At 39.5% G+C, this 27,050-nt stretch overlaps 1 protein-coding gene across 12 annotated transcripts in view; it reads right to left on the reverse strand.

Annotated features, from left to right (window-relative positions):
* The window catches only part of LOC149462829 (receptor-type tyrosine-protein phosphatase kappa), a 571,684-nt gene that overhangs the window by 122,677 nt on the left and 421,957 nt on the right, over window positions 1–27,050 (reverse strand). The window lies entirely within an intron of this gene.

The raw sequence follows: 27,050 nt of genomic DNA on the forward strand, positions 1-27,050 counted from the left end.
CACAAGGACCTGGTAAAATAAACTTTATGAAGAGCTTCTGGAAACCTAATCCTGGTTGCTATACCAACAGACACCTGAAACCACGAGAAACTGCACATCACAAATAATGGAGAACAGTGGTATATTGTATACATTAGTTTATGAATAATGCAAACAAAACACATAATAGACTTTAAAAGGATCACTTAGCAAAGAAATGTTAAACAAAATAAAAACTGAGACTATTAAAGCCTCTATCCCTAACCTACAGGATAGGGAGTACAGAACAACAAGGGAAACAAGTACAACTATATAACGCTTTTAATATTATTCATCTAATAGTAAGGAAAACATGGGGTAACAAAAAACATGGGGTAACAAAAAAATGTGGAACTGCCATTGTTGACCATGTTTAATAAAAATGACTTGTTTAGGTGTATCTGGCTTCAATACCTTTTTAGATAGTAACCCAAGTAAAAGTATGCAGATTAGAAGGTCAGAACCTCTGATTTATGTACTCATTTCAGGTGTTTGACTTGAGATGTGAGATGAGAAAGTGCTAAAAATCTGCACGAAAACAGAGTTGTTAGGAGAGTTCAGCCACGGTAGTCTGCAAGTGACTGACTAAAGATTTCCTTAAAACCAAGGGTCCCAAACCCCTAGGCCGCAGGCAGTCCATGGCTTCCTGGGGCCTGGGCCGTGCAGTGCGTGGGGGGGGGGGCACAGGTTGTTTGGGGTGTGGATGTCCTGTGTGTGCCAGCACAACCTGCACTTCCACCCTACGACCACCAGAGGGCACCCGCTCCCCTACTCCCACCACCACTACTCCCCTTCCCTCTCTGTGGCCATGAAGACTGAGAAAGGAAGGGAGGAGAGCTGGCCAGGGACAGGGTCTCATAGAGCACTGGTGAGACCGAGGCTGCACCCACCAACTCCCCAGCAACCCCCTTCCCCCAGGTGACAGGCTGCTGCCAAAAACCCATCTGGTGTCATCATGTTATTGCTCAGATCTTGTATTTCTTGATCAGTCCTGCTGGTGTATATGTGGAATAAGTTTGAACTGCTCACTTCCTCCTTGCCCAACCAGGGAGGTTGGGAACCACCACTTTAAAGCTCAATAAAGAAATAAATACACAGAAAATAAAATATGCATCTCTCAGTGCCAACAGTTTACCTACAGCACCCAGAAGACCGTGACATCCAGTGCAAACAAATGGCCACTGCCTCAATCTTTAACTGGCCTTCACAGCAAGGAGCACATGGAAATGTGATGAATGTCAAACGATATAAGAGAAATGTTCCCAGCTCAACTTACTGACCAGCCTGCAACCAACCTAATTGTCTTGTCAAACAGTTTGCGATAAATACATAGGTTTAGTTTGCACACATTTGAAAATACATGTGAAATCTGTACCCCAACTGACACATTCAGGACAATGTTAACATTACTATAATATCACCACCAAAATCAGAAACTTGTTCTCGGAGGCACAACTCTCAGGGGTTTAGATTTCACACATTTGCAAATACATGCGTAAGCTGCAGAGCCTATCCACGGCACCCCAATATTCTGCAGTTCCTAACTCTATACATTTGGAGAGCCTGCATAACTACAGAATATTGGGGTGCCATGAAGAGGCTCTGCAGCTTATGCATGTATTTGCAAATGTGTGAAAACGAAACCCCTTTTTTGGTGCTGATATTATAGTAATGTTAACATTGTCTTGAAAGTGTCAGTTGGGGTACAGATTTCCTTTCCATCTAGAATATTCTCTCACCTCATTATGTTACACTGAGGCACTAAAGTACAAACATGGCCATTGCCAAATATGTCAACATGGGTTAACAATAAAGGCTGTAATTTCTTTCCAGTGCACAACTGAATAAAAAGTATCACATCATGAGAGAATCATGTGATAAGAGAATACCAGTCTACAACATACAGTAGCTATAGCTACATTAAACTGGCTGAATGCATATTACAACACATGAAAAACATATTCCCAACCACAAGATGAGAAGTGATGTATATGTTTTTCCCTTTTCTAAATGCACAATAGAAAGTACATGTAAAATAGAAAATAAAGTGAACAAAAAGACAGTTGACATGGCGTGCTTAAAGCAGAGTTCCACCCAAAAGGGGAGTTCCGCTTTAAAGATTGGTCCCCCGCTCCTCATTAAGGATTGGCACCTGTGGGGAGGGGGTACCCGAATTTGACAGGTACCCGAAGCCTTATGGTACACGTGACAGGTCCCAGAAGACTACGGGGCCCATTCAGGAAGTGCAGCGCTACTCTCACATACGCAGTGGGCACCTGGCTGTGAAGCTGCAAGCTGTCACAGCTGGGTGCCCACACTTTTTGTAGCTGTTGACTTTTATTTTTTTATAAAGTGAGTGGAACTCCGCTTTAAGAAAAAAAAAATTGTAAGAGTTTGCCACACGGTCTATAATGTTTAGTAAACTTATACCTTGCTCCTATGGGTATTCATTGCAATGATGTGAACTGAACCTAAATGACTAACAAAAAGAAATTTCAGCTCAGAAAACACCAGTAAACTCAAGGACAATATATTTTTGCCCTAAAATAATTCTAACTGCACAACAATTTGTTACTTTCTACAAGTACTTGGAGAGTGGTAGCACAAAGGCTATGTTTAAGCCCAATTATCTGAAACAATTACAGGGTTTATAAATGCACACAAAACCGCAGGTGAAAAAGCATATGGTTTGCTTGATTTACTTTACAAGAATTTAGGTGCATTTTCATAAGCTTTTTTTAGTTATATTGCATTTAGCCCTTTTCTTCCTACGTGCAGACTCACCCCCTTTCCTGTGCCATCATTTCCTTTCAAAAGTAGAGCTAGAGAAGAATTTATTATTTAGGCTGATGTTTTTACCAAGTTTTTCTGATGTCTTCGGTCACAGCCTTGATCTGTATTCATGCACATCGCAGATCTGTACAGCTGTGTTCAAGTATGAACAGGGCACAAAGAAAAGCATTGCTTCCTATGTGTACTTGCAGAGCACAAGTTTGAACAAGCCCTCAATAACTTTTTGTGTGTGCAAGTGTACGCATGTGTACAATCATGTGGGAAGTAAGTACACCGCAAGGACATTGTTCACTTTATTAACATTTGAACAAGCAAATATTAGATCTTTAGTAAACAGTGTCTACAGATAAAATTGATATACTTTAATATAAGCACAATTTGAAACAGGCAATGTCGCTTTAAATTTAACTATGAATCTATTTCATAGTGCACTGTGGAAAAAGCAAGTACAACCTCAGAAGCTGGTATTGCCCTCGAGTAAAAAAATACTTCTGGAAAGCATTGTTCATAATTGCCCACCAGTCTCTGACACTGCCTCAACATTTTTGACTACTTCTCATTAGGAAATTAAAATTCCTTCAGCTGCACTATGTTTGTGGATTTCCTAGCATGGATTCATGTTATTTTGTTTTAAATCAGGGCTTTTCCAAGGCCAGTTCATAACCTTCCATTTCTTCTTTTTGAGTAATTCATTTTTGGATGTATTAGTGTGCTTTAGATCATTATTGTGCTAAAAGATACTGTTCCAGTTTAACTTGAGGACAGATGGCCTTAAATTCCTAAATGTTCATCAAGCACACTTTGATATGGTACAAACTTATTAACTTGATTGCTGCAAGCTACTTAGGTCCTGAAACAGCATAACAACCCTAAACAATATCATTTTCACCACCATGCTTCACAGTTGCTATGGGGGTTCTTCTCTTGAAATGCTGTCTTAGGTTTGCAAAAAACATGTCTGTTTCTGTGGCAAAACTATCTTTGATTGATCATTCCACAGTACATGGTTTCAGAAGGCCTCATTTTTGCCTACATGACAAACTGTAGCACTCCTCTAAACTTTTAGAACAAAAGCATCTGCATAGCATATCTCCAATGCAGTTTAAAGTTTATTGCAGGATTGTGATTGCAGAGAAGACATGCTATGATTAATTTCAAAGTTGGTGACCTTTTAACCATCTCCCGGCCGGATGGTGGCACTGCAGGGTCGGGTGGCCGGGCGATCTGTACGAGGTCCCGATCATGTGATCGCTGATTGGCCAATCAGTGATCACATGCAAAGTAGTAAGCAAGATGTCACTACGTGTGAAATCTGTGAATGATCACAGAGGTCACATGGTACAAGGCTATTCACAACAGTTTTGTACCATGTGACAAGCTGTGACCAATCACAGCTCACTTAGTAGTTCTCAATGGCTGCAAGAATGCAGACAGAGAGAAAGAGAAAGGATTGCTTTTACATCCTATATGGGTGTAAAAGCAATCAGTGTAGAAAAAAAAAAATCTTCATCACCCCCCACAAGTAGTACAGTGTCACCATGGTAACAGCATGTAAAAAAATAAATATTAAAAAATAAAATAAAAATGTAAAAAAAAGTTAAATTATAATTTGTTTATAAACTAATTTGGCTTTTTTTTTTTTTTACTAAAAAGATAAACGGAATAAATTTTGGCCTGGATTTATGATGAAATATTATTTATTTGCAAAATTTTATAAGAAACATTTTTTCAAAATTTTTGGACATTTTCATTTACATAGCAAAAAAAATCAAAATCCCAGCAGTGAATAAATACCACCAAAATAAAGTTTTATGTCTCAAAAAAATGGTAAAAAATTCATATGGGTACAGTGTTGCATGACCGCGCAATTGTCATTCAAATTGTGATAGCACTGAAAGCTGAAAATTGCCCTGGACAGGAAGGGGGTAAAAGTGTCCGGACAGGAAGTGGTTAAAATCGCATGCCAGACTCATAGGCACCCACAACCATTTTTGTGAGCAACTTAGAGTTCTTTAGATCTTGGCATGATAATACCACACATGTCAATGCCAAAGAGAAACCCAGACCCTGCATGCCTGAGATGTGTGGTGGATCTGAGTGGTGGAAAATATAGGAATGATCTTTTTCCATGTGACAAATCAACATTTTCATTAATTTAGATTGTGAAAATGGATACACCATGTCAATTTTGTGTGTCATTTGTTCAAGTATATGACCTTTATCTGCAGGCACTGATTTAATGAAGATATGTTTGCCTGTTCAAATATGTTGAAACCGTCAACAGTTTTCAATGGGTATGCTTGGTTTTTCACATGTCTGCCTGCATATACAGTATGTGTGTTTTTTTTTTTTTCCAAGCTTCCACCAGAACAAGAATAAAGGGAACAACTGGTCCCGTGACAACTAACAGGGAATTTTACTTACATTGGAAAGACAAACTCACTCCCTGTTCAGCCTAAAGCAGTGGAAACCACGGGAAAACGCCCTAATGATATAGAAAACGAAAAAAACAAACCAAAAAAACCTCAGACTGTGATCTGATCCCTTCCATATTCTATCCAAAATGAAACTAATTAACCTGAAGTATTAGCTTCAGATATACTCCAAGGACAAAGCATAATGGTGGGCATTGATGAAGTAAACTGGCAACACAAATAATTGCAAATCAGGTTGTGTCTCCCATAGCATGTGTGTCTGTATTCCTGGGCAGCCAAGTGTGACCATTTGCAAAGTTCAAAGGCAGATTTGTGTAGATGAGATGGATGTTCAAGCTAACAGACACATAATTAGGTGGCAAGAGTCAGATTTCACTCAGTCACAGCACTACTTAATACCAGCCAAAAGAAGAATTTTTGACTCAGGCTGTAACCTTGTAACAATTCTGTCTTATGATGCATGTCATTGCTCTTGTTTAGCATTGCTCTGTCCAGCAACAAAATTGATAAATGTCCCCCAATGTTTTTTCAGTAAATATGCTCCGAGTTTTTTTTACTGTGATACTTGCCTTAGAAAGTTTTGATGTGACTTTTCACATTAATACTATTGGCTTATTCTTGTAAAATTAACAAGGAATATGTAGATTAGCCACTTTCTTTAACAACTGTTGGGATAAGATATCAGACACACAAGGAAGGTATTGCTTTTAATAATCGCATCACTAACCTACTAAGTGACATATCGGCATGGATGTCACTCCTCTTCCTCAAACTCAATCTTTCCAAAACTGAGCTCTTAGTATTCCCCCCAGCCCGTGCCCCCTCCCCTGACTTCTCCATCAAGATCAATAACACAATCATCAGTCCCTCCCCTCATGCCAGGGTACTAGGTGTAATCCTAGATTCCCATCTGTCCTTTCAGCCCCAAATCCAATCACTGTCCAAATCTTGTAGACTTCACCTCCGCAACATCTCCAAGATACGCCCGTTCCTAACCTCGGAAACCACTAAGCAACTTATCCACTCCCTTGGTATATCTCGCCTTGACTATTGTAACTCCCTCCTCATTGGCCTACCTTATCGTAGGCTATCCCCTCTTTATTCTATCATGAATTCTGCTTCCAGAATCATCCACCTTACTAACTGTTCTGTATCTTTCATCCCTCTCTGCCAATCCCTCCACTGGCTTCCCATTGCCCAACGGATAAAATTCAAAACACTAACAATAACGTATAAAGCCATTTATAACATTGCCCCAAATTACATCACCGATCTTGTCTCCAAATATCACCCAAACCGTACTCTCTGCTCCTCACAAGACCTCCTACTCTCTAGCTCCCTTGTCTCCTCCTCCCATGCTTGTCTCCAGGACTTCTCCAAAGCTTCCCCCATCCTCTGGAACTCTCTACCCCAATTTATCAGACTATCGCCTACTCTGTTCACTTTTTGGCGATCTCTGAAAACCTCTCTCTTCAGGGAAGCCAATGCTGCCCTCAGCTAATACTGGAATCTTCTACTCTTCCAACCAGTCCATCCCCCACAGTTACTACCTTTTGTACCACTAGCCACTCCCTCCTAGATTGTAAGCTCCAAGGAGCAGGGCCCTCAAATCCCTCTTGTATTGAACTGTATTGTTGCTGTATTGTCTCCCGTTATATTATAAAGCTCTGAGCAAACTGTTGGCGCTATATAAATCCTGTATAATAATAATAATAATAATTAAGCTATATGGCCTGCCTATATAAATGATATCCTTGCTTGTTAGATCTTCTATTTGATTGTGCAGCAATTATTCTTCAAACTTTTCTTTCAGGCAGTGGGATCCCAGGACTTTCTATTGAGAAGAACAGGCAGTATGGCTGCTCTCGGACTGGTCTTGGCAATGCCCAACGCTTTTTGTTTTACCTCCCCATTAAGTAGAAATGCCCATTTTAATTGGTAGAGTCTCTTCTTGTCCAGCTGCACACACCCCTTCTCCTGGCCGTTACACAGAATAGACTTTTAGATCATTAGTGGTAAAGTAACTGACCCTTCATTACAGATTTGCACAGCGGTAAAGCAAGGTAGAGAAGCAAAAGCATATTGGGGCAGCAGAGCGGCTAAATGGTTAGCGCTTCCACTTGGCAGTACTAGGGTCATTGGTTCAAATCCCAACCATGGCACCACCTGCCTGGAATTTGCATGTTCTCCCTGTGCCTGCGTGGGTTTCCTCCGGGTACTCCGGTTTCCTCCCACACTCCAAAGACATGCTGGTAGGTTAATTGGATCCTGTCTAAATTGGCCCTCATATGTGTATGGATGTAAGTTAGGGACCTTAGATTGTACATCCCTTGAGGGTTAGGGACAGATGTAAATGTACAATATATATGTAAAGAGCTGCGTAAATTGATGGCACTATACAAGTACCTGTAATAATAATAATAATATTGAGGAATGAGGCAAAGGGATAGAGGGAGGTTTGGTGAAGAGTCTGGGGATGAGCTGTAAGAAGAGCTATACTGCAAAGCAAGAAAAACCCTGTGTATGTGATCAATCATATGGCTACCCTTTGAGCATATGGTAGATTATTATACAGGATTTCTAGAACGATTAATTATATCTAGAAACAATGTTTTTAAAACATGAACACTAATTGGTAACATTATTTACATCAAACTAACCTCTTAATTATGTAAATATCAAAAATCAGTGACAAGACTATACATTTCCTTTGAAATTCGAATAAACAAAATAGTCTGTACATGGTCTGTGTGCTTCACCCTAGCACTAGGAATTGTCCTGTTTGGTACTACATGACTTCTCAGAGCATTTAATATAACTAAGAATATGATCATTAGACTGGAACAATGTGTACTAAAACCCTCATCAGACATGCAGAATGTAAAATTGACCACAGTAAGAACTCCAAAACTATTCCCATAAAAATGCCATAAAGCCACCACATTTTGTCGCAGCAGAGCTTTTTTTTTCTTTTACCCTATTCTATAACTAGGTCAAATGGGCAAGCTTTTACAACTCAAAATGGGGTAAAGCACTTCAGATATAGTTAGCAGGCTTTATTAGGAGCTCCCAATTGAATAGCATTACAGTGAGCAACATCAACCTGATATTTCAGCATTATGGAAAATAAGACAAAGGATTGGTACAGAAACTTTAGAGAGCATCTCTCAGTGACTGCAGACGTCTATGTGCCCCTGAGCATAAATCTAAGAAAAGCTCTGCTGATTGTGCCACATAAGGAGAGTGCTTTGGGCAGTGACACAGATGTTGCTGATATGCTTTTAATTTATAAGTAGGACTTTCATTCCTTGCTAAAATGATTCACAATGGTTAAACATAATAGGATGAATGATAAAAAGTGCTGTGTGCAATGTTAGGGGTTTAGCAGTATTAGGGATCCAACTGACAAATCTTCATCTTTCGAAGCAGCTCAGCACTCGGCTCATCGTTCTAAGCTCACAAACTCTCATCTTGATTCTCATTTTTGCAGATTTGGAAAGATTTGAGTGTGACATACGGATGGCATTAAGAGCATCAAGGGTTTATACACTGTATCACTGAGACAAAGGGGGCAAGAAACTATCATGAATACATGAAAAAGTAGCTTGAAGACCAGCTGTGCAGACTAAAGTCAAAGCTACAAAACAAAGGGATTTCCACCTTTTCCTTTTAAAGCATCAAAACGTGTCCTTCTAGGTAAAATTGTACCTAGACATTTATGCATATATTATAAACACTATGTGAACTAAAATATTCAACTTGCATTATGTCACAAAATATTTTGCTACTGTAGTGCTTACCTCCACAGGAGCCACTGAACATGATGGGTTTTCTGTTCTGCCATGACTAAGTTGCTTGAACCCCAGTGACACTTGTGCAACTTAAAAGTTAGTATGCTACCAATCTATAATATTGCACAGAAAGCTGACTACAGACAACTGAATGGCTGATTAAATGGATGTATTATGGCAGTGCAGTTAAATATGTAAACATTTCATATTTCAGATATGTGCCTGCCGTACCAAGCACTTGTATGAAAAAGTATTCTGTTCTCTTTGTATTGCTTCCTTTGTGTGAAATCCCTGGCGTTCCTGCCGATTCCACTCCTTTCCTACTAAAAACTGTCAACACTAAGCAGCAGCACATCGTGGTCAGTTCTCTAGCTGTGCTGGGAACTTAGTCTGCACTCCTCCAATGATCAGACTTGTTCTGACACAACCCCCCCCCCCCACACAAACATTCACTGAGAAGTTCAGTGTTCTGCTGTTTCTCATCCCCCAGCCCTTATGAGGCTGAGAACAGAGAGAATGTAATTACCTATAAAAGAGGGAAACAAGGTATTTATAATGCTTTTATTTCTTTACACAATGTGTTGCCTTTCATTTCTATTTTAAACTAAATGGGTTGTTTTACAGGGTGAGGGTTTACAATCACTTTAAACAATGCATAAACAGCTAACTGAACAGGTTTAATATATAGTCCATCCCCGTGTTTTTTTGTGCAAGAAATGTCTGATGTTCATACATCAGTACAGTGTGCAAGAGGCTTTAAGATGCCGTACTAAATAACTTGGATACTGATCTATAAAATGGCAATCACCTAAACTGTAGTGATGCTAAACCAAATTATATTTGAAGTAAAAAGGGTTAAGAGTATCAGCATTATATAACCAAAAATAAAGGTGTGTGTGTGCATACTACACATACAGCCCCAATAGTGGGTGGGTGTATGAGTTCCTGACAAAGGGGTACCTCTGGAAGTGAATATAAAGTACCTGGAGTCTGATTGTCAGTTTTAGCCAGCTTTCATTGGGGCCGTTCTGTAAGGTGATGCACATGTAGTTGTTCATTTAAAAGTGTGCAATGGATAACTGATGGGCTGCTAAACAAGTAGTCTCTATTGCATTACCTGTGTCAGTGTTGAGCTAAAACACAGATGCTTTGGTTCACCCCTCCTGGTACACAGGAATCTGATCCAAATCACTTGGTAGTCTATTGTCCTCAGGTAACCCCGCAACTCCATCCTATTGAACAGGTCGTAACAAGGATCAGTCTCAGCTCTGGTCCTTGCTGGTTCTCCGTTGTAAATACTCACGGAAACAAGTTCTTCAAGCTCCCGTCCCAGCTCAGCAAACAATCACTCTGTGGCTCAGTCGAAAAGGCTCTTCCTATGGACATAGCAAGGGTGTCCAGTCTCTGCACAGGCTCAGCAAAGGCAACAGGTCTGCACTCTCTGGTCCCCACACCAATCTTGAGATGGCACCTTGGTCTCAGCAACATCCCAGCCAAGGTCACAAGTCTGTAAGGCTTGGATTTCCCCACAAAATATCCAGATATCTCCAGAATTGACTGGGAAAAGTTCTGTCTCTCCTATTGTTGGCAGGAATTTCTGGGTAGTGAATCCACAGTCCAATAGACTCCATTCACTTGTATTGTGCAGCACTCCTTTAAGGACTACATATCCCAGAGTAAATAGCATCCGCAAGTTCTCCTTCTCCTGATGCCAGGAGAGAGGGGGAGCAGGAGTGAGAGGGGGATCAGACACAGAGCCACTGTGGCAGCAGGAAAGCGAGTTGTGGAAGCTGGTTGCTGCACACACAGCCTGCTCTGTTTACTGCTCACGGGGGGTGGTGTTTGAAGGAGGTGAGCGGGCACAAGGAAGCACAGCCTGATCACTGAATCTCAGCAAACACTGATCCTCAGCAAAGCCCGCTTCTCCACACAGCCATCAGACACCTGTCCTCCACTGATATTTTTTCTTAAACAGGTGCCAGGCAGATATATACTCTATATAAAATCAAGAACGTAAGCATGCAGACTGCTTCTACAAACATTTGTGAAAGAATGGGTCGCTCTCAGGAGCTCAGTGTATTCAAGCGTGGTACAGTGATAGGTTGTCACCTGTGCAATAAGTCCATCCGTGAAATGTCCTTCCTTCTAAATATTCCACAGTAAACGGTTAGTGGTATTAAAGTAAAGTGGAAGCAACTGGGAACAACTCAGACACAAAGTGGTAGGCCACGGAAAATGACAGAGCAGGGTCAGTGCGCGGGGTCAGTGCACGGTGTAGCGCACAGTGCACACAAGTCGCCAACTGTCTGCAGAGACAATATCTAAAGACCTCCAAATTTCGTGTGACCTGCAGATTTACAGAACAAAAGTGCGTAGAGACCGTAATGGAATGGTTTTCATGGCCGAGCAACTGCATCTAAGCCTTACATCACCAAGTGCATTGCAAAACGTCAGATGCAGTGGTGTAAAAGCATGCTACCACTGGACTAGAGCAGTGGAGACGTGTTCTCTGGAATCGTGCTTCTCTGTCTGGCAATCCAATGGACATGTCTGGGTTTGGTGGTTGCCAGGAGAACGGTACTTGCTTGAGTGCATTGTGCCAAGCGTAAAGATTGGTGGAGGGGGGATTAGGGTGTGGGGTTGTTTTTTCAGGGGTTGGGCTTGGCTGCTTAGTTCCAGTGAAGGGAACTCTTAAGACGTCAGCATACCAAGACATTTTGGACAATTTCCTGCTCCCAGCTTTGTGGGAACAGTTTGGGGATGGCCCCTTCCTGTTCCAACATGACTGAGCATCAGTGTACAAAGCAAGGTCCATAAAGACATGGATGAGTGCGTTTGGGGTGGGGGTACTTGACTGACCTGCACAGAGTCCTGACCTCAACCCGATAGAACACTTTTGGGATGCACTAGAGTGGAAAATGCGAGCCAGGCCTTCTCGTCCGACATCAGTGCCTGACCTCACAAATGCGCTTCTGGAAGAATGGTCAAACGTTCCTATAGACACACTAAACCTTGTGGACAGCTTTCCCAGAAGAGCTGAAGCTGTTATAGCGGCAAAGAGTGGGCCAACCCAGCATTGAACCTTACAGACTAAGACGGCGATGCCATTAAAGTTCATGTGCATGTTAAGACAGGTCTCCCAATAGTTTTGGCAATATAGTGTATGTGTATAAATATTAGAATACATCACACACACCATCCTATCTTTCCCTACCATCACTAACAGATCTGTATGTACAAAAGTAAACATTTCATTTGTTTGGATATGTTGTTTTAATTTTAGGTTCTGATGTGTCTTTCAAATCAAAAGTTTGAAGTCTCTTTTGCTGATAAATGCAAATGACTGGAGATTCCAAGGAATAAATGAGCTCCAAGTATTGCATCTTGAACTACTCCAGCAATTTCTCCTTAATTAGCCAGATCCGCTTCAGTGTAATGAAAGCTATATGCACTACATAATTTCTAGTACATGCTCTTTTTACATCACTCAGTTATACTTTTGATTACGGCAAAAAAAAAGACCAAAAGAAGGGTGAATAGATTTACTTTTGGCTCTTTGCTTTCCTCTACCTTACAGTGTGCTAGATGCAAGAATTTGCAAATGAAGCATGCCTTGTAATCTGTGAACAAAGCTCCTTGTAATACTCATGCCTGCATTTGTAATGGCTAGACAGGGACAAAAAATAGCAGCATTCACTGTGTTGAATCACAGTCTAAGAAGCAGGCTAGGTTCACACTTGCATGAAAAATGGTTGAAAATGCTGATGTATATTTTCTTGATGCGTTGTAATGCCTTTTGTATGCCACCATTGATGTCTAATAGGCCAATATGAACTATGTCACACCAAAGGAAGAGCCTGCACATTTTCCAAAGTCACATGAAAGCATGATGCATAAGTGTGAATGGGTTCTGTAAACAATTATTGGATTATTTTTGTTTTGCATTGTTGAGCCAATGGCCAAAGTGTGACAAATTACACAGCTGTGAACATAGACTGAATGTCACTAATTTGGTTTTAAAGGTACAGATATTTTCAAATATCAGAGGGATTCAATCTCTAGCTGCAAAACATTAGATGCAAGGCATGCATTTGAGAAGGCATCATTGTTGCATGTACCATGATGGAAAAATCCATGCAACAGACACACTACCGTTACTGTTCTCTTTCAGAAAAGGATAAAAGAAAATTGTAGTATATACTATGTGATTTCAGATTATCAAAATTGGAGTAGCCTGAATCTAGAGCAGCTATGCATAGTAACCAATCAACTTATAACTTTCATTTTAAAGGCTTAACTGAACAAGCTGAAGACAGAAGATGATGGACTGCCATGCACAGTGGCTCCAGATTCTGTCAGCTTCAGTCTTGATAAATTTCCCTTGTTGTGCCTGCTGAAATGTTATTAAATGCTTCTGAGCTTTACTCATTTTATACCCTTGCAAATGCATATATTAAAATAAACCTGTTAAGCTCTTGGACGCTTCAAACAGGGCATGCATAAGCAGAAGTTAAATGGTATTATACTCAAAAACATATTTGGATCACGCCTTACCAATTCTAAGTTTGGTGTTTGCATTCTTTTGCGTTTTTTTTTTTTCCTTTTAGGTTTTTTTTCCTTTATTTTCATCTGGTGATCCAGCAAGTTATTTTTCAACTAACTAACTGACCAAGCTGTCCAGGCAATACAAGTTAGATGATTGAAACAAACCATTTAACACTGATAAGTGCTTACAATGGTCAGCTTTCATTCATTTATGTAAAACCTTTATCCCAAAAGGAAAAAAACACTGTTTGCTGTAACCGCTTATAAAGTGTTAGCTGGAGTTCAGCTTTAATTTGAGTCCATCTACAGTAAATCTGCTAGTCTAATACTACCCTCTGCCTAGACCAACAATGGGTGTCTGCTTTACCACCTCATTCAGAATGCAGACAAGGTAAGAAAGAAGTGTATTATTGGCTGGATTAGGTGAAATAGAAAGAAAAAAATCCTACAAAAAGAAATCTAAAACAGCCACCAAATTGAAGGATTGGTAAGCTGCAAAATATTGCAATTTTCTGTTTAATACCTCTCTAACGCCATAGACAGCCATACAATGATCTGCCATAACTTTATGACTGGTGAACAAAAGCAAAACAAGGCGCACTCTCTTTGTGCATTACCGTGGTGAAACACAAATTTATTATAAAGCATAAAAATGCATACTCACAAACCAAAGGGGGATAAAAACAGAGAAGAGTCTGTAATGACGGTCCAAAGTGACTGTAGACCTTTGGTGAAGAAGGCTAACGCGTTTAGGGAGACATATTCCCTTCTTTAGAGTACATCTCCCGAAATGCGTTAGCCCTCCACACCAAGGGTCTACCATCACTTTGGACCTTCATTATGGACTCTTTTTCTCTGTTTTTATCCCCCTTTGGTTTGTGAGTATGCATTTTTATGCTTTTAAATACATTTGTGTTTCACAACGGTAATGCACGAAGAGAGTGCGCCCAGTTTTGCTTTTGTTGACCAATATCAAGATTTCCCGATCTTCTAAGGGCTGCACCTCAACGAATGACAGTTACAGTAATCCTAGTCTGCATGAAGATTTGGGCACTGGTTTCGTTTGTTTATAACTTTATGAGTGCTGACTGGTAAAATGAATATAACACTGATTTTTTCAATACAATGGCATATGAAAGTCGATGGGACTTAGCCAGCAAATAAACGTGTTGTCCCTGCAGTTGATGTGTTTAAAACAGAAAAGACCCATGTCCACAGCCAATAGTGTATACAATAGTCAAGTGGGAACTGGACCACAAAACAATAGATGAAGGAGGTCTGGTCTGATGAATCATGTTTTCTTTTTCATTAAGTGGGTGGTCAGGTGTGTGCTTTGGTTACATGGGAAAGAGATAGCACCAGGATGCAGTATGGGAAGCAGGGAATGCTGTGAAAGCAGTATTATGCTTTGGGCAATGTTCTGTTGGGAAACCTTGGCTCCTACCACTCATGTGGATGTTACTTGACACTTACCTAAACATTGTTGCTGACCAAGAACACCCCTTCATGGAAATTAAATCCCACAATGGCAGTGGCCTCTTTCTACAGGATAATGCCACTTGACACATTGCAAAAATGGTTTAAGAATGGTTTGAGGAACACAACAAGAAGTTTGAGGTGTTGACTTGGCTCCAAATTCTCCAGATTTCAATCCGAATAATCTTAACATAAATTTAGGTCATCCAAGAGACTATCGGTTAAAATCTAAGTTTATGAAGCAGAATAAAAAAATATGGACCTGGAAGCGGCCATATTTTAACCATATCCCTGACTGATAACTGTTTGAATATTTAACATTAATCACATTTATTTCTCTATGCACGAGCAAGACAATCAATACAGAATCTGCTAGGAGTAAAGACTCAAACCAGTTTGGCTCTCATACCTCTATATCACATATGGATCTGAGCAATTTTTACTTTGCCATCAGTTGAAATAAAGTAACAAATGCATTGTTTTTTTGAAAGAAAAACTAAGCTTTTTTTTGGCAATATTGTCTTGCAAAAGGTATTTCATTTTTTATGCAATCTATAGACAAAAGATGTAAAAAATGTGTTTTTTTTTTCTATTTAGACCAGTGTTAATTTTTTTTTGACAAAGTACTTTTACTGTAAATTTGTGTCAAATTTAAATGACACAAAAATGATGTTTCTGGTTCAAATCATGGCCAAGTTATTAGGCAATGAAAAAGGAATTTTCATTGTAAAGGGGTTTTTTTTATTTGTAAAGTTTCTTTAAATGATGTCATTTGTAGACCAAAAATGTCACATCACTGATCTACATATGAATGAAAAAGTAAAAACCAGGAAACAATACAATATTAGGCTCCATGCACACTATCATTTTTTTAAGCTCAAAAACACTTGGAAAAAGCTGGTAGTTGCATTCAGAAGCATTTGGGAGTGTTAGCGTTTTATAAGCGTTTTTACAGTACATGTAAAGGAAAAAAATATAAAAGCTAGAAAAAAAAAGCTATTTTGGTAGCTTTTTCTTTTTCTGCTTGAAAAATGCTCCAAAAAACTCGGTTAAAAAACATTTTGTTCGGCTCCTGGATGCTGAAGTTTAAAAAATGCTAATGGCCTAAAATAGTGTGCATGGACACATACAATAACACTATTTAGCTTCTAGAAGCAGAAAAAAATATACGGTAATAGCTTCTAGGAGCTTAAAAAAACGTTAAGTGTGCATATTTACAGAATTAGACCCTGTTAAGACATACTTTGGTGACCTGTGTTTTAACACACTGAAGGAAAGCACGTCACCACCAGGACACAATTTTTTTCTATGCGCCTTATTCACGCTGCAAGTAAGCTTGGCGGTTTGGTGCTGTGAGCTGTGATAGAATGCAGACATGATGCAGTGCACAGGAAGGCATTGCATGGCACTATACAGCATGCTGATATGTGATAACATGATGTATCACTTTGTGTACTTCAAATAAAATAGAATTTAAAAAAAAAAAAAAAAAAAAAAAAAAAAAGGAAGTGTCCATCACACCACCCCCACTGGCTGCTCACTGCTGCCATGATGGACAACTGCCAGCACACTATATTGCTGCAGTTTTGTGTGTTGGCAGTGTGACTGGGCCCTAATGCAGGCCATAGACTGTACGAAAAACGATGTTGCCACCAATGGTTTAGAAAATCGGTTGTCTTTCACAAATTTTCCAGCATGACCAATAAACGAAATGAGGAGGAACCACGAAAATCGTCCGATGCCATTGCCCCACTAACAGTGCAAAAATCGGCCGATTATTCTTTCGGACTAAAAATCGGCCGGTAAACGAATCGTCTATGGCCTGCATTACACTTGAATTTTATTAGCTGCTCCTGCTTTGTAATACATAGCTCTCACCTGTGATTTTGAAAGATCCAAACTGCTGGTACTAGCAGCAGAGGGAGTGGCAGCAAATGGAAAGAAGCTGAAGGTAGGAGCTATGTCCTAGAACATTTAAAGTTTTTTTTTTTTTTTTTTGTAGGTATCTCCTATGTTTCAAATCCTGAAGTCAAAGAAAAGTTGCCTAATGCAAATGCACATTTATGGTCTTTCATGGTTTTACAGACGGTATATCAATGTACATACTCACTGGGTGTGTTCAGTTACAGGGAGGACACAGGAAAAAGGGAAGGGGTCCCTTGGACTCACTCAACTCAGAGACTTAAGTTGGAGGTAGCCAAAACTTTCTCAGTCATCTTCACTATACTGTTGCACCTTTGGGCTATAATAACCACCTATATGTTTATATAACCCCATTTAAGCTCAATACTGAAAAAAAATCTCAGACGCTAAAACATATCACCTAATCCTCAGCAGTGTTCTATAGCACTGGTTAAGGAACAACTATGCCCACTAAGCTCAAAGGAGATATAGATGTTGAGCCAGTTTGTGAAGCATGATGACATCACAAGACAAATAACTGGGCACTGGTTGATGATAACCTGCAAAATTAACCCCAGTATAAGTGATCAGATAGGCTCATGTTTATTAATGAGATGCCTATTACACAGAACCAGATCAAGGGCCTTCTCTTAAAAGAAACCATCTGCTGAAAGAAATCCGTGGACTGATATCCCAGACGACCTGAAGATTCTTGTTGCTCAACTGTCTCTGGCTTCAATGATGACTCAAAGTAAATTGGCAGCAACTAGCAAAGTCAGAACGGATTTGCATACCTGTCCAGGTCAGGGACTCGAAAGTACTGAAGCCAACAGTTCTGCATTACAGGAAGCTTCTAGGAAATTCAGGCGAGGTCAACATTGCCTGTCCAAACATTTGTCTCAGCCAGTTTTCTTTAAATCCCTTTCTCTATTAAAAAAAAAAAAGCTGAGGACTTTTAAGTACACATTTGTACAGAGTTCTTTCAAGCTTCGTAAAGCTTGTTTTTCTAAGAGAGAAATATTCCCCCACTGAGTGGGCATGAGCCGAGCTTTCATAGCAGATTATATATATAAAAATGGAGTTATAAAGATGGTAAGCAGGTTGTAAGGTAAAACTGAAGCTTAGAACACCACTCATGCTACTTTCTAAAGAAATAATTAGCAGAAATTATTGTACAATTACATGGCACACACTGAGTTAACTATATCTTTATGCACCATTATAGACACTGCAAGCTTGAGAAAAACTGATCTTGCCTTAGTGGTGATTTAGTTAATAGCACTTGCCAAGGACCATTGCTTACAACCATTCTCTCAGCAGGAATCTACCAAGTGAAGCTGGCAGGACAGCAATAGATAAAACAGTTTTCCCTAAGAAAGACATTATAAGTGATTTAAAGCTATTGGATTAATTTTCACTTTACATCATCAATGCCAGAGAGACGTGGTTCAGTATTCATAGTATAAACTAAGACCGCAATGTAAAAATTGTCACCCTGTACAGTTTCAGAAGAATTTCACTGTGTGCCATAATACATACCCTATACACTGTATATTGTGTTATTAAAGTGGTTTTTAAGGCAGGTGGTTTTTTACCTTAGTGAATTCTCTGAATTACAGTAAAAACCTTCTGCAAGCAGTGCTGACTTACTCCATACTTATCTGAGCCCAATCTAGTCCCAGTGATATGCATGAGAGCACAGGCTCTCCCTATGTATTGGTGCAGAGACTGAAGTGAAAGCCATTAGCTCCAGCTGCTGTCAATCACAGCCAGTGAGCAGGGGTGGGGGAAGAGCCGTGCTCTATGTGTCAATAGACACACAGTATGCGGCTCAGGGGCGAGCAGCCAGTGGAATGCTATGGGTGCACTTGGTGGGGAGGAGGAGCCAGGATGTCAGGGGGGACCCAAAAAGAGGGAGATCGGACTGCTCTGTGCAAAATCATTACACAGAACAGACAAGTATAACATGTCTGATATTTTTGAAGTTAAAATTTCACAATCACTTTAACTGACTGAGAAAGAACTGTATAAATAAAAGGGTAGTATGTTACAGGATAAATTCTTCTGAAATGAATGCATTATTACACTGATAAACAATGAAGGCAGAGCACAGCTGGACTTCAATTTTATTTCAGTGCAAAAAAAAATAATGATGTTGTACAAAGTGAAGGAACATATAATTACAAAACAGGTATTACTAGACATTGCAGATTATAACTCTTATTATAGCAACTGAATAGACAATGTAAAGATAGTTTTATAATGTGCATAAAACAAGGATAATATACCCCTTTGTTGCTGCCATTACTAATCATTTGTGTTTAATTTTGTATACCTAAAAAAAAATAATTGCCAATATAAATATAGCCCCACAGCCTAATTCGAGCCAAATGTTTTCAAATGTTGTATTTTTGACAGTGGAAATACTGTTCCTCATTTCCGGTCCATTGGAATGGGTTGCCTAATACACGACAAAAGGGCAAAAATCATGTATGCAGCATTCTCCTCAGTGCAGTGCACCACAATGCATGCTCGTGCAATTAGAAAAGATGACAACGCATTGTACCAATGTGCATTACCACACCTCAAGGGAATGAACAGGCCCTCATTGATTTTACCTGTTGTCTTAAAATTGGCTTGCCAGATTTGAACAAAATAAATATGGGCATTAGAGGACTTGAATTCCAGGCCTAGGCTATATAAAGGGCCTCAACTTCTGCTCTAGATGGAACTTTCCCTATCCTTGCTACTGATGCCAAGTCCTGTTTTGGCCATTCAATATTCCAATGCCAGAGCCTCTACTGCCAATTACGTTTCTGGCATTTGGATTGTTGAACAGCCTGCGGCAGTGGCTACTGCTTGGAGAGGGCCGAAAATCAATCTAGGCAGAAGTCAAGGTCCAGTGTATAGAGTAGGTATATTTTCAAAAGGCTCCTAATAAAAAAAAGGGATCAGTTTAAATAGCATCACAGGTAATTGTAGAAAACACATGGTGCTTGTAAGCTATGCTTAGCTAGTGTTTAAAAACACGTAAACGAATCCACATATTTAGAAAAATGTTTGTAAATGGTATGGTGTAACATTTAATGTAGAATATCCCTAGGTCTTTTCTAGATTAAATAGAAAGATGCCTGGAACATTTCTCAAGTCAAGGTGAGAACACTGTGCTATCAGAGGCAATCTGATAATTAAAAATCAAACTACTTGTTATTTCTACAGTGAGATGACAAAGATGAATTCATCCAATCTTTTATGAGAAATTATTTTAATGACACAAGAATTATTAAATGCTAAAGAGTTCCTGACCCTGGCAGTTTCTTGATTAATGATGAACGACACTGCTACTAGAAGGGTTAGAGATCATGAAAAGGACACACTGCAATCAACATTTCTTCTTAGGAGAATTAAAAGATATCCTGTATGTATTAAAAAGAAAGGATCTTTCCTGTTGCTATCAACAGTATTCTTGCACACATCCTGTTTTATACCCTGGGGGAGTATGAAGCAAATACCTTTCTATTCTATCCTATGTAATACACAACCCCCTCTCATTTTTGGGCTGGCCATACACTTATACATTGCATGCTGAATGGAAAAAAAATTGAACCAATTCCTCCATCCACACTATATAGCACAAATGGCTGAATCTCCCATAGCAGCTACTGTATATTGGCAGCTGTCTCTGCAAGCTGTCAAAATTCCCAAAGAACAGCTGCATCTAAATGTATGCAACCACTGCTCAGTTGACACTTTTCTCGGTTCCATTTATTTTCTTTTTTCTTACAGAGGTAAGTCAGATGTAAGTCAGATGGGAGATGGCCAACAGGCCCTCCCACTGCTTTGTGTGCGCTCATTAGCATCTTTGGTACTTTTTGGTGTGAAAAAGTGCAGTGCTGTAAACTAGGTTCATTGGAATACATTCATTTTTCTTGCATATGCATTTGCGCTGTGTTTTTGCTAGGTTTAAAAATGCACCTGACTGCATTTGGTGTCCCTTTACTAGTTTGTTTGGGACAAGCCGGGCCAAACAAACTATTTTCTACACTAACAGATGTGCCACCTAGGTGCTCTGTATAAACTGCATGTAGCCTCAGCTACAGTGCATCCAGAAAGTATTCACAGCGCTTAACTTTTGCCACATTTTGTTATGTTATAGCCTTATTCCAAAATGGATTAAATTAATTTTTTCCCTCAACATTCTACAAACAATATACCATAATGACAACGTTAAAGAAGTTCGTTTTGAAATATCTGCAATTTATTAAAAATAAAAAATGAAAAGAAAACCACATGTAAATACGTATTCACGGCCTTTGCTCAATACTTTGTTGAAACACCTTTAGCAGCAATTACAGCCTCAAGTCGTTTTGAGTATGATGCTACAAGCATGGCACACCTATTTTTGGGCAATTTCTCCCATTCTTTTTTGCAGTACCTCTCAAGCTCCACCAGGTTGGATGGGGAGCATCTGTGCACAGCCATTTTCAGATCTTTCCAGAGATGTTATCGGATTCAAGTCTGGGTTCTGGCTGGGCCACTTCAAGACATTCACAGAGTTGGCCCGAAGCCACGCCTTTGTTACGTGGGCTGTGTGCTTAGGGTCATTGTCCTGTTGAAAGATGAACCGTCGCCCCAGTCTAAGGTCCAGAGCACTCTGGAACAGGTTTTCATCAAGGATGTATCTGTACATTGCTGCATTCATCTTTGCTTCAATCCTGACTAGTTTCCCAGTTTCTGCCACTGAAAAACATCCCCACAGAATGATGCTGCCGCCGCCATAACCATACTTCACTGTAGAGATGGTATTGGCCAGGTGGTGAGCAGTGCCTGGTTTTCTCCAGACATAACGCTTGGCATTCAGGCCAAAGAGTTCAATCTTTGTTTCATCAGACCAGAGAGTTTCTTTCTCATAGTCTAAGAGTCCCACAGGTGCCTTTTGGCAAACTCTAAGCTTGCTGCCATTTGCCTTTTACTGAGGAGTGGCTTTCGCCTGGCCACAGATGGTTGTTCTTCTGGAAGGTTCTCCTCTCTCTGCAGAGAAACGCTGGAGCTCTTTCAGAGTGACCATCAGGTGCTTGGTTACCTACCTGTCTAAGGCCCTTCTCCCTTGAGCGCTCATTTTGTCTGGGCGGCCTGCTCTAGGAAGATTTCTGGTGGTTCCAAACTTCTTCCATTTACAGATGATGGAGGCCAGGCCACTGTGCTCATTGAGACATTCACTACCCCCCCCCAGTTTTCTTGGAAACGTGACAGACTGTGGGATCATTCAAAATGTGCAGCCCTGCTCGTGCATACGCAGTGGGCACATGGCTATAAAACCACCAGCAGTCACAACCAGGGTCCCACAGTTAAGATGCTGGCACCAGAGACAGAAGACAGCCGGTGAACCCAGCTGTGGTGAGTACACTGCTGGATCGAGGGACAGGTAAGTGGCTGTTTTTTTTAAAAAGTCAGCAGCTACAATTTTATTTTTTCACAGGAGACTGGAACTCTGCTTTAAGTAACTGAAAATAAGTCGAAAAAGTGCCTTTAAGTATACTGTACAGTCAGTACGATGTGATTGGAATTTAGTTTAACTTACAGTGACCCTTATTCAACATTGATGAAATACAAGTGTCTGATCAATATTTGAAGCAAAGATAGGTCTCTAAAGAGAGCAGTGAATGAAATCCTCTGCGACACTGCAAATGCTGATCTGAATTGCATATGACAGGATAAACAGCACATAGACCAAAGGACTGTGGGACAATGATCAAAGTGGCAAGTTTCACAGTGACAGTTATTGCCACCCCACCGCTTCTGTGTCAGAAAGAAGGCTCAGCAATAGCGTAATTAGGTGCACAGTAAAAGATGAAAACTAACAGCTCAGCAGAGGAAGAGTAGCATAAAGTGTTAGAGCAATTGTAGAGCGAGGTTATTAAAAAAAACACAACTGAAAGACGCTAACAGATGTGAAAAACACCACCTGGGAGAAGGAAAGAGACATATCATTGAACAAATGCACTAATGATCCAGTAACCTCCATTAACCTGGATGGATGATAATGGATAGTTAACTGCACATTAAGCCACTTCTCACTAGAATAGATAGAGGTCTTTAAGCGGAAAGCGCTTGTCTAAATTCATCAAGGTGGGATTTTGCAGTAAGCAAGAAAAGAAAAACTATATTATACTCAGATTTAGAAATATACATTGATACAATAAAACAAAATATAAAACGTGAAATCACTAGTGTTCGTCACACAATAAAGGGCATTCTAGTGGCAGCATTGGCTACTGAAAATAGTGACGTAAAAAATAAATCAATAAAAAAAAAAGTAAATAAAATAATCTGCCTCAAAGCGGTTTGTGTGTGTATATATATATATATATATATATATATATATATATATATATATGTGTGTGTATATATATATATATATATATATATATATATATATATATATATATATATATTTACATACATACACACACACAGATACTTTACTTTCTGGATTTAAAATGTGAGAAAGGCTAAAAAAAATTACAAAGTTTTATAGTCATTTTTTTGCTATGGGAAAGTTTAATATCAAAAGTTTTGATTTATTTGCCTTGGGAAATTTCTCCACACATTCGTCATACTTTGCTGAATATTCAAATAATCCCATAAAACAGAATTTCTAAATTTGCTTATTCAATGACTTTTCACTATTTTCTACCCTAATGCATTTTCTCAGTTGTCCCTTTTTCTACCATTCAGTCTAAATATTACCATTTACTGTCCATCCATGTAAAACTTCTTGAAAATCAGGTGTGATGTAGAGAAATAAGCATATAAGCCAAAGTGAAAAGCAAATACTTATGTGACTACACATAGGAATTGATTGCTGACATATATTATTAGACTTGTCATACTGTTCCAAGCTTGTGGTTTTCAAATCTGATCATGGGGATATGTCTGAAACTAAAACTGCCCATGAAAATGTAATTTAACCTCCCTGGTAGTCTGATTATTTCAGATTTTTGGTGCTGAAAGCGGTACCATTATTTTGCATGGAAATTTGGCGTTTTATCTTGTAGGCCTGTAATTCTTAGTAATAACTCACTGAAATCTGTCCGAACAAGAGTCTAGTAAACATCTCGGGTATGATAATATTTGAAACACTAAATCATAAATTATAATTTAATAAATAATCATAAAAAAGAATATAATAATAATAATAATAAATTTAATTAAATAATATAATCAAACCAAAAACACTGAATTTTGAAATATAGCGCCAAGTTCACACATCACTGAGCAGAGTCGCAAAATTGTTTTCAGTGTCTGATGACGAATTTCCCCACAAATCATTATCACTCAATTCTGCAAGTGGTTCTAATTTACTATCGCTGTTCTCTAGCTGGTCTAAAACTGCTTTTGACCTAAAGGGACGCTTTTTGGACGCCATGGATATTTCTCAGTTCCCAGGCAGAAAGAACAGTAAAAATGCAGGCAGGGCACAGGACAAAGCACTAGGGACAAAAAGTATGTGAAACAGTTTGATACAGTAATGTTTTACTATGTGATTTTAGTGTATTTAGGGAATGTCACTTTTTGCCATTTTCAAATTTGCCGCCGTTCCGTCCCCCATATGTCCCGACGCTCGCAGGGGACGAAACCCAAAAGACAGATGCCGGCATCTGCCGGATGACATTACAGGGGATGCTGCATGAGGGACATCGCGGGAGCGCAGGACAAGGTAAGTGATACTGGGATCCTAGAGCAGCACAGCATGGTAAGCCCGAGTGTAGCTCGGGGTTACCACTTGTGGTGCTGAAACTTTACCCCGAGCTACACCTCAATTTTTTAAATCACTCTTGTGATCCATTTCCAAGGGCTTTTTTCTACGTTTTTTTTCATTTTTACATGATGCCCATGAAAATGTTCCAGTGATTACTGGCAGTATTCCCGAGTGTAGCTCGGGGTTACCGCTTGTGGTGCTGAAACTTTACCCCGAGCTACACTCGGGAATACTGCCAGGGAGGTTAATCACTGGAACATTTTCATGGGCATCATGTAAAAATTAAAAAACGTAGAAAAAAGCCCTTGGAAATGGATCACAAGAGTGATTTAAAAAATTGAGGTGACTAGCACAATAAACATCCAAATGGTACAGATAGTGGTAGATGTTTGACTACAATAAAGATGGGAAAACACTAGAAGTTTCTTTTTTTTTTAACATAGTGGCTGAATGAAAAAATATGATCGCCATACTAACACATGCAATGTTAGTGTGGCGATCACCCTCGCTGTGTCTTTCTGTTCTGACAGGGGAGCTGCCCCCGCAGCAGAACAAACTGATCAGCGCTCACAGCCATTGGCTGCCAGTGCCGATTTGATGCTGGTTGGATGCTGGTTTTACAGCATACCTGTTCAACAGAAGCTGGTCGCAAGACCAGCTTCTGTAGAAGAGACTGCTGTACATAAGGGCCAAAAGACAGCTGGTTCCTGCTGAACTGACCATTATCAGATGTTTTTTCAGCCCATATGTACCCAGCTTAAGAATGTCAACCAAAAACTGCCTAACAATCATCACCCCATCCACTATAAATACATAAACATTCATATTTGCCTATTTACATAATCACCAGACAGAAGTTTTTTTTTTTTTAGTTCCAACTAAAAGACAAATATTTCAGTGCACAGAATATCTATTGCTCTGCTTAAATTCTCCACAAGGGGAATTATTATGTCATAGGAATGCAAAAGCTTGATTATTGCTCACGTCTAGTGAAATCTGTCAATTCTGCAACAAAGCCCCAATATAAAAGAATATGTAAAATATCTTTCCAAAGGTTGTGCTCTAGATATGTAGTGGTTGGGAAAGGGAGAAGTAACAGTGGTGGGGAGGATAAACCACATTGGCCAGCAGGGGGCACCCAATCTGACACAAAGAAGTGGGCCAGTTTCAGTAGAAGTATATAAAGCAGAACTTGACCCATAACAACTTGATAACAAATAACGTTCTTTAGCAAGGAACATACATTCCTCACTCATAATTATGCTACCAAAATTAGTGTGTGCTGTAAATTGCCTCCAGCATTGCTCCACTTTCTTCTTGCTTGAGGCTGAAATTTTGCTGAAACTTAGAGCCCCTGAGCAGCATTAAATCTTCAGGCTGTCAGAAGATCGGCCTCTACAATTTCGACACAGTGCCAAAAAATAGAGAGCAACTGAGCATGTGCGGAGCAGAGTGAGACAGCGTATTACTGGATTTAAAAATAGTATAAGCAATTATTTTTAACGTTTTACATAGCTAAACTTACAAAAGGGGCCAGCCTGAAGAGATCTAGCAGGACTTAATTTTCTGACTAAAGTTCCACTTTAAGTAGGCGAAGATTCTGTTCACAATTCTCCAGAAAGTTATGTGACTTTGGGGGACAAATGGGGTCTCTAGGTACTTTTTGACCAGGCTATACAGTAAGCATGAATCTGGATGAGACGCTTGTAGCAACCAAAGAGTTAACATACAGTATGTGTCAATAATTCAACCTATTCAGGGGAGATAATAATATACAAGCAAAAAGCATCTAATGAAGCCTCTAGTTATGATGCCCTAATCACAGCTCAGATAAAAAATACATTTTTATGTAGAAATACATGACTCCGTTATAATTATATGGTTAAAAAAACTCCAAGTGAAGCATTCCATACATGCAATTGTGTTAGCATTTTTGAGTACGGATTTACTTATTTATACTTCTGAAAATAAGGCAGCAGTCTCAGTGTTACACTACAATTCTTGTTTATCAGAGGAAACAAAAGTAAAGGCTACAGGCACCCACAGTGTTACCCCAAAATTTACATAATCTAGTTAAAATCTCAACTTTCTATGCTGGCCTATTTGCTTAACAATGTTAACACTGTAAAGAAAAAAGAAGAAAATGACATTTATAGAATTCTCTCCAACTAAAGAGAACATCACACAATCTGCAGATTATCCAGACACAGAGCAATTGTTCAACCTTAACCTGTTCTTCAGTCTGTGATTGTGCAGTAATGAAAATATTCACAGCAGCATCAGCAAGTTTATTCAAGTCAGTCCAAGGAAAGTGTAAGTGACCCAACA

This window comes from Staurois parvus, unplaced genomic scaffold (assembly GCF_062004578.1).
Source record: "Staurois parvus isolate SC_StPar_1 unplaced genomic scaffold, SC_StPar_1.0 ptg000165l, whole genome shotgun sequence".
NCBI classification, from domain to species: domain Eukaryota; kingdom Metazoa; phylum Chordata; class Amphibia; order Anura; family Ranidae; genus Staurois; species Staurois parvus.